General features: G+C 45.1%; 1 long non-coding RNA gene across 1 annotated transcript in view; it reads left to right on the forward strand.

Annotated features, from left to right (window-relative positions):
* The window catches only part of LOC309867157, a 185,002-nt gene that overhangs the window by 150,923 nt on the left and 24,748 nt on the right, over positions 1-9,331 (forward strand). The window lies entirely within an intron of this gene.

Here is a 9,331-nt window from a genome sequence, read left to right on the forward strand (position 1 = left end):
TGACTCTTGATCTCAGGGTTGTGAGTTCAAGCTCCATGTTAAAAGACCGTAATATTGTCAGTGAACTATGACTGCAATTAAGAAAGATAGGCTTTAGGGCACCTGACTGGCTCATTTGGGAGAGTGTGCAACTCTTGATCTTGGGGTTGTGAGTTTGAGACCCATGTTGAGTGTAGAAGTTACTTAAATAAATAAAACCAAAAAAGTATATTCTTTATTTGAGTGAAATCTATTGATTTTGCTCTTTCTTCAAGGAGTCATCAAATGATTCATATACTGGGTGCCTGGGTGGCTCAGTGGGTTAAGCTGCTGCCTTCGGCTCAGGTCATGATCTCAGAGTCCTGGGATCGAGTCCCGCATCAGGCTCTCTGCTCAGCAGAGAGCCTGCTTCTCCCTCTCTTTCCCTGCCTGCCTCTCTGCCTACTTGTGATCTCTCTCTGTCAAATAAATAAATAAAATCTTAAAAAAAAATGATTCATATACTGAAGTTAGTCCATATTGAGAGTAAACAGTGTCTTTTTTCTTTTAGATTTTATTTATTTGACAGATGTCACAAGTAGGCAGAGAGAGGGAGAAGCAGGCTCCCTGCTGAGCAGAGAGCCCAATGCGGGGCTCAATCCCAGGACCCTGAAATCATGACCTGAGCCAAAGGCAGAGGCTTAACCCTCTGAGCCACCCAGCTGCCCCTGTCTTTTTTTTTTTTTTAAGATTTTTTTTTAAAGATTTATTTATTTATTTGACAGACATATCACAAGTAGGCAGAGAGGTAGGCAGAGAAAGAGAGGGGGAAGCAGGCTCCCCGCTGAGCAGAGAGCCCAATGCAGGGCTTGATCCCAGGACCCTGGGATCATGACTTGAGCCAAAGGCAGAGGCTTTAACCCACTGAGCCACCGAGGTGCCCCTTTAAGATTTTATTCATTAGAGTGTGCGCACAAGTGTGCACGAGCGGGGTCAAGAGGAAGGTCAGGGGAGAGGGAGAAGCAAACTCCTTACTGAACAGGGAGCCCGATGCAGGACTCAATCCCAGGACCCTGGGATCATGACCTGAGCCAAAGGCAGATGCTGAGCCACCCTGGTGCCCCGAGAGTAAGCAGTGTCTAGATTGAATGAATAAACATATTATACTCTAAATTTCCTCTTGAGTTGGCTTTCCAGAGAACCCAACCTGTGCAAGTTTTCCCTTAGTAAAGTGAGGATAATGATTATATCTGCCTCTTTGGGTTGTAATAAGGTTTAGATTAGTTAACATATGTTGAAAAAGTGCTTAGAGTACTTCCTGGCAAAGAGTAAGCACTCAGTAAATGCCAGCTATAATTGTCTAGGGAGGAACTGGAGGAAGAGGGTTGAGATAGGAGATTTTTATTTTTTAATTTTTACACTTTGATGCTGTTTGGGCTTTATACATTGAGAATGAATTTTTTATCATAATGATTTTTTAAAATATTTTATTTATTTATTTGTCAGAGAGTACAAGCAGGGGGAGTGGCAGGTAGAGAGAGAAGCCGACTCCCTGCTAAGCAGGGATCCCAATGCAGGACTAGATCCCAGGACCCCAGGATCATGCCCTGAACTGAAAATGGAGGCTTAGCCCACTGAGCTACCCAGCCATCCCTCATAATGGGTTTTTAACAGTTTTGTGGAAATAGAATTTTTTTTCCCCACTATAAAAATTATTCCTACTGGAGCACCTGGCTGGCTCAATTGGTGGAGCATGCAACTTTGGATCCCAAGGTTGTGAGTTCCAGCCCTACAGTGGGTGGAGAAATTACTTAAAAATAAACCTGGGGGGGGGGAGAAAGAATGTGGTAATACGTGCGTGTATGTGAACATTGAGAGCAGGTCTAGGGAAACCATTACTGTGTATGTTTACCGTGGTTTTTCTGTTTTGTTTTAAAGGTTAGATGGAAATTTTTTTTTAAAGATTTTACTTATGGGGCGCCTGGGTGGCTCAATGGGTTAAAGCCTCTGCCTTCGGCTCAGGTCATGATCCCAGGGTCGTGGGATCAAGCCCCACATCGGGCTCTCTGCTTAGCAGGGAACCTGCTTCCTCCTCTCTCACTCTCTGCCTGCCCCTCTGCCTACTTGTGATCTGTCAAATAAATAAATAAAATAAAAAAGATTTTACTTATTTATTTGAGAGAGAGAGAGAGAGAATGAGAGAGAGCATGAGAGGGGAGAGGTCAGAGGGAGAAGCAGACTCTGAGCAGGAAACCTGATGTGAGATTCAATCCCGGGACTCCAGGGTTATGACCTGAGCCAAAGGCAGTTGCTTAACCAATTGAACCACTCAGGTGCTCCCCTCCCTTTTTTTAAAAAAGTAGGCTCCATGCCCGGCATAGAGCCCAACTGCCTGGGTGGCTCAGTGGGTTGGGCGAGTGCCTTTGGCTCTCGTCATTGTCTCAGGGTTTTGTTTGGGATCGAGCCCTGCGTTGGGTGCCCTACTTCTCCCTCTGCCTCTCTCTCAAATAAATAAATGAATAAATCTTAAAAATAAAAAAAGAGGGGCACCTGGGTGGCTAAGTGGGTTAAAGCCTCTGCTTTCAGCTCAGGGTCCTGAGATCGAGCCCTGCATCGGGCTCTCTGCTCAGCGGGGAGCTTGCTTCCCTTCCTCTCTCTCTGCCTGCCTCTCTGCCTACTTGTGATCTCTGTCCGTCAAATAAATAAATAAAATCTTAAAAAAATAAAAATAAAAAAAGAGGGGGACACAACCAATTGAGCCACCCAGGATGGCTACACAGTCCTACACAGTGTTGCAGGGTTCTTCTTTTGGTTAGTGGACCATTTACTTATTTATTTTTAAGTTTTTTATTTAAATTCAATTTCATTAGTATGTACTGTACTATTAATTTCAGAGGTAGAATTCAGTCATTCATCAGTTGCATACAATACCAGACCTTTTCTTAATTAATGAGTTGAGGGTCTGAAAATTAGCTCAGATGCAAAGGTGGGAGAAGGATGTCACTTTTTTATTGGGGCAGCTGCCCTCAGCCCGTTAATCACCTGACCTTGATTTCTTCTGATTGAAAATTGAAAATTAACCCTGTTAGCCCTTGGAGATGCTGTATTCTGTAAACCATCTCCATAAGTCTCTGAGGTTCAGGCAGCCTTGGCTGTCACGCTGCCCTTTCTGCTATTAGAATAATTGTATCTACCTGGCTCCTTAATTACCTGGTAGTTAAGTGTTGCCACGTGGCCTCTTGTTGCAAGTTCTATCACCCCATTACTGTTGTGAGCCTGATTTTGTAACAGTCTCTCCTACTGTCAGTCCTGACCTGTATTTTTAGCATGTAGTAAAATTTCAGTGATGCTGTTGCAGCTCTTTACCATCTCATTCCCTGTGGCTTTAATAAGTGGAGTATCCTCTTGATCTTCCCATGGAACGTAATTGTTTGGTGGGATTTCCAGCCTTCCTACAGTACATCTACTTCACTGTGCTTCCCTGAGTTTTTTTTTTTTTTTAATTTTATTTATTTATTTGACAGACAGAGATCACAAGTAGGCAGAGAGGCAGGCAGAGAGAGAGGAGGAAGCAGGCTCTCCACGGAGCAGACAGCCCAATGCGGGGCTCGATCTCAGGACCCTGGGATCATGACCTGAGCTGAAGGCAGAGGCTTTAACCCACTGAGCCACCCAGGCGCCCCTGCTTCCCTGAGTTTTTAAATCTATTCCTACACAATGTGTCCTGGCAGTTTTGACATTTTTTTCCCCCCTCTTTGTATGGGTTGTAGTTTTTCATGCTCCTAAGAGCCATTCTGGTAGTATTTCCTGGGGCCTTGGCAGAGTGATAACTGTTGTATCTCAGCAGAATGTTTCCAAATCAATAAATTCTCCCTAACCCAATTTTGTGATCTGGTCCTCTTGATTAAGCACCTGCAGAATCCAGTCCCTTGTTACTCCCCCAGCTCCTGGCATTTTATGTGTGGCTAGTTCTTGTAGCTCCTTTGGGGGATAGCACCTTAATGAGTCCCAATAAATCCCTCACTGGGTTATGTACTGTTTTAACTTTGGTTATCAGCCTAGTATCCAGCAGGGAGGTAAGAGCAGACTTTGAGAAGGGTACCTGCAGTCTTACAGGGTCTGGTCTTCTGCATTGTCTACAAAGAAGAGGGAAGCGCTAGATGATGGGCTATTTCTGCACATTCAGAGGGTGTAGGAGAAATTGGGAATTCAAGATCTTCAGGGGCACCGATCAGATATCTCCATCCCACATGTCATATTCCCATTATTTCTCAACTAGGGTCTTTAGCCAGCTTGCCTTGCTTGGGAGTTTAACATCCTTGGATCTTAGACTATTCTGATAATTATCCTGGCCCTCAGCTTTCCCTGCCCTCCCACTACAGGTGATGAAGCCCTCTTCATATGCCTTTAAGGGGGCCCTCTGGCTTCCACATTTGGCTTTCAGTCACGGTGACCCAATTTCACTATTCTTATAGTTACTCTGGCCCCTATATTTATTTGGTACATCCCACCAACTAGTACATTCTCTTCTGCCAGTATAGTATCCCTATTCACCAATGATAAAATATTTAACAGTTGGATCACCAGATCTTCATTTCCAGCTGTGTGTTAAGTGACCTTGCTTCTATACATCCTTTCATTGCCTGCTTTCTTGGATCAATCCCAGTACCAATCGTTGTAGGTTGGGTTCTCCAAGAAGCAGACTCTGAGATGGAATTTAGTGTGCAGGATATTTACCAGAGAGTGTTCCTGGGAATTGACAGCCACAGAAGGAGAGAAAAGTGGGAGAAGTTGAGCTGTAGTGTGTACCTGACAAGAGCGTCAACTAATCACATGGGTAATCCGAAGCCAAAATAGATGGTCAGTTGTCCCACACTGCGCTGAAATGTTCAGACCTTTATCGCCCTGCCTCAGTCATTCATTAGATACAGGCCATGTGGGAAGGCTGTGACCTTGAGCACAGGGTCTCTCTCTCTGTAGTTAGCTGGATGCCAAAGTATCTGAAAGCTAAAGGCCGTCAGCTGGGCCAGCAAGTCCTCTTTACTGGATGTCACATCTCTGTGTCCTTCTGGACACTGAGGCACAGAGAGGTTCCCAAGGCCACACAGTAAGTAATGAAACGTATCTGACTCTAGGGTGGCGCTCTTAACTGCTGTCAGCAATTCTGTGCCTCTCCCTGGTGTGGCAGATAAGCAACTCCAGCCTGCTAACCTGGAGCAACCAGGAACCAGCAGGCAGGAAAGAACTTTAGGGGAAGGCAGGTGCAGGAGCAAGATCATGAATGTGGTCAAGATGAGGTAGGGAGGTATAAACACAGTAGCCAGAAAGGGGGGGCAAGGCAAGGGAGAGAGTTATTTTCTTTTCTTTTAAGGTTTATTTATTTATTTGACAGAGAGAGAGAGATCACAAGCAGGCAGAAAGGCAGGCAGAGGGGAAGGGGGAAGCAGAATCCCCGCTGAGCAGAGAGCCCGATGCGGGGCTTGATCCTAGGACCCTGAGATGATGACCTGAGCCGAAGGCAGAGGCATAACCCACTGAGCCACCAGGTATCCGTCTTTTCTTTCTTTAAAAATTGCTTGCTTGGGCGCCTGGGTGGCTCAGTGGGTTAAGCCGCTGCCTTCGGCTCAGGTCATGATCTCAGGGTCCTAGGATCAAGCCCCGCATCGGGCTCTCTGCTCAGCAGGGAGCCTGCTTCCCTCTCTCTCTCTCTGCCTGCCTCTCCATCTACTTGTGATTTCTCTCTGTCAAGTAAATAAATAAAATCTTTTAAAAAAAAAAAAATTGCTTGCTTACTTGATTGATTTGAGAGAGACAGACAGAAGGAGAGTGAGAACACACATGCACATGCACCCCTGAGCAGGGGTAGGGGCAGACTCTTCCATGCGTGTGGAGCCCCAACACAGGCCCCATGGGGGCTTGATCTCATGACCCTGAGATCATGACCCGAGTGGAAAGCAAGAGTCGGACACTTCACCAACTGAGCCACGCAGGTGCCCCAAGGGAGAGTTTTCTGATGCTTTTCCAGAGCTGCAGGATAGAGGGGCCCTGAGCAGCTGCCACGTCCTGTCCATCACCCTGGCCATAGTCTCCCGGGAGCCCACGAGTGACTTTCCAGACTTTCATAGTTTGGAGAAAATGTCACTTCACAGCCTTCAAATCCATCTACATTGAGACCCCTGTTCTCCACACAGCCCCCTTAATCCCAGAAGGTTTCCCCTTGTGGGACGAGGCTTTACTGCTTGGCTGACACAAGTATTCTTGGCAAACATACGTCTCATGGTAGGTTGTTGGTCAGTCTTATAAACCATGCTCTTTGGTTAGTAAGAAGTGGCTCCTCAGAGTCTGGTCACTTTTCAGTAACGAACTGAGCAGCTGACTTTGAGTAGAGAAGAGAGTGGCAGCCTGGGGAGACTCTGAATTCAGTGTTCCCCAGGCATAATACCATGCTTTTGTTGCCCAGCTCCTTCCTTTTTCTCTCTGCCTCTTACCTCTCTGCCTTGGACTGGGTGACTCTACTTTTCAACCCAAAGTCGTCCCCTAATGCCCCACTGTGAGTATGAGATCATATTTTCCTGCCCACTACTCTCATGTACTTTGTGTTTATTACTACTAGCGGATGGCGTGGTAAAACTCCTTCGCTGCACTGTGCTGTTGTTGTGTGGGGTTTTTGTTGGTTTTTGTTTGTTTGCTTGAAGAGGAGAAGATGGAGTACAGGAAAAAGAGGAGGAGGGAAAAAAGAGGAAAAGATGAAATCCAAAGGAGAGGAAGAAGGTCAACTCCTGCTGTGTGGAGGGCAGAGCTTAAGACCAAGGTTTCTTTCAGCATCTCCTCTGGGGTCTTTATTCATTCAACAGGTTTGTTTGGATGCCAGCAAGTGCCACACATTTCTAGATTCTGTTCCCTTGAGTAAAGTATAATTTGGAGAGTTGGGTGGAGAATGTGAGGTGTATTTCAATCACTCGCAGACCCTTTTAAATTTATGTTTTGAAGTACAAAATTAACACATGCCTGTTGTAAATAACAAATTCAAATACAGCAGTATATTTCCTTCCAGAGAGGAAGCTCTCACCCTCATACTCCTTCTCTCCCAATCTCACTCCCTAAGAGTAACTGTAGGACCAATTTGATATCTATTGTGCCAGAACTTTTGGGACACATAGGTAAACACATCCAAAACCAGAATTGGGTAATGTGTATTATCCTATAATATAACCTCTCCCAGCAGTGTTAGACTGGCTTGACAGCCAGCCCTAGGGGTACATGGGGGTCTGAGAAAACACCTTGGGAGACTACAAGGTAATGTCTACCTCCATCTGCCTGCGTGCATGTATTAAGTTGCGCATGTCCAATGGGACCTGGGCTTCCTTGCATGCAAGTGTTCCCTCTGCTAAGTGAGAACTGATTTTCAGACGTTATGAAGACAGCCCTATCTCTGACCTCTCTCAGTATAGCTGCATGATTCATAACCTTTTGTTCCTACCTCAGTACACATAACAGATGCTCTCTATATTTGAATGTACATACCCTGAATTGTCCTCCTTAATCAAAACACACACACACACACACACACACACACACACACACACACACTTCAAGAAGGCACGTCAGAATCCCAGTGAGTGAACAGGATGTTTCCATAAGGATAATCTTATATCTTTTTTTTTTTAAGATTTTATTTATTTTGAGAGAGAGTGAGAGAGGGAGCACAAGCCGGGGAGGAGCCGAGGCAGAGGGAGAGAGAGAATCTGAAGCAGATTTCTTGCTGAGCACAGAGCCCAACACAGGGCTCCATCTCACAACCCTGAAATCGTGACCTGAACCAGCCAAAGCCAAGAGTTGGACACTTAACCAACTAAGCCCCCCAGGCTCCCCTAATAACCTTATGTCTTTAAAAATTATTTTTATAAGTTATTTGGTGACTTTTTAAAGTATGATTATTCATTAATTGAGACCTGTATCAAAACTGATTGTGACACACTCAGAAACACGAATACAAATGAATTCCGTAATTTAAATTCATACTTTATCAAAAGCCAAACTTGTGGTTTATTTAGCAACACAGGATTCCCTGATTTACACATTGAGGTGTCACACATTCAACTGAGCACCTGCTCAATGCCAGGTACTGAGCCGGGTGCCAAGAAACAGAGGTGAACAATGTACCGTCCATGGTTACGATCTAATGGAGTGGTTATTGAACTTTCCTAAGAAGCACAGCAAAGCTTATTTTCACTCAGGCAAAGTCTGTTACTGTGGCTCTCAGAGATGCTCTAGAACCACGGTCCTCTTCTTGTTGGATTAGCGATGCAGGGGGTTTCAATGTTGTGGTGCATCCTTCTCAATAAATGCTTTCACAATAACTGCAGCAGGGAGAGAGAATATCGGATGGTCTTGAAACTGAAATGAAATGCTCTGGCCTGAAATTGATAAATGTCACTTCTCCTAAACCTTTGACAAGAACTAGTCGAATGATTGCCTAATCATAAGGAGGCAGGGAAGTGTTATCCTCTGATGTACCTGGAGGGAGAGAAAAACTAGATTTTGATGAACACTTGAAAATTCTACCTTGTATTAATAATTATATGAATTGATCATAACACATTTCATTTCCTACTGCGGGTTCCAGTAAAAAACTCTGAGAAAATGCTCAGCCGCTTTCTTCTCTCTCTGCCCTCCCCACACCCAGCAGTCACAAGAATTGTGGAGAATTAGCAGACCTGTACTCAGAGGCCAGTTCTGCCACTCCCCTGCTTCTGTGAAAGTCAGGTCACCTAATCTCTCTGAGCTTCACTCTCATCAGACCTCTGAGGGGCGAAATAGTATCTGCCTTACAAGATTGTGGTAAGGCATGAGAGACATGATATAGTAAATTTCTGGATCCAGGCTTGACTCTGTCTGTGAATTTGGTCAGTAGAAATTGTCCCCCTTCTGTCAGGAACTCTTATATTTTTCTAGATGTAATGTCTGTTGCATAACTCCGTGCCTTTGGGCCTGTGTGCTTCCTTACCTGGACTGATTTTCCTCCTCTCATCTGCCTGTTAAACCCTTATCTTAGGGGCACCTGGGTGGCTCAGTGGGTTAAAGCCTTTGCCTTCGGCTCAGGTCATGGTCCCAAGGTCCTGGGATTGAACCCCGCATCAAGCCCCGCATTGGGCACTCTGCTCAGTGGGGAGCCTGCTTCTTTTCCTCTTTCGCTGCCTACTTGTGATCTCTCTCTGTCAAATAAATAAATAAATCTTAAAAAAAAAAACCCAAAAAACCTTATCTCAGTACTCAGATCGCGTCCTTCCTCTAGGAACTGCTCCCCAAGGTGAGCAAATAAGCAGTTACGAGGAGTGTGGATAATGAGCAGGTACCCTGTAGAGAGCCTGCA

This window comes from Mustela nivalis, assembly GCF_964662115.1.
Source record: "Mustela nivalis genome assembly, chromosome: 6".
In the NCBI taxonomy this organism is placed as follows: domain Eukaryota; kingdom Metazoa; phylum Chordata; class Mammalia; order Carnivora; family Mustelidae; genus Mustela; species Mustela nivalis.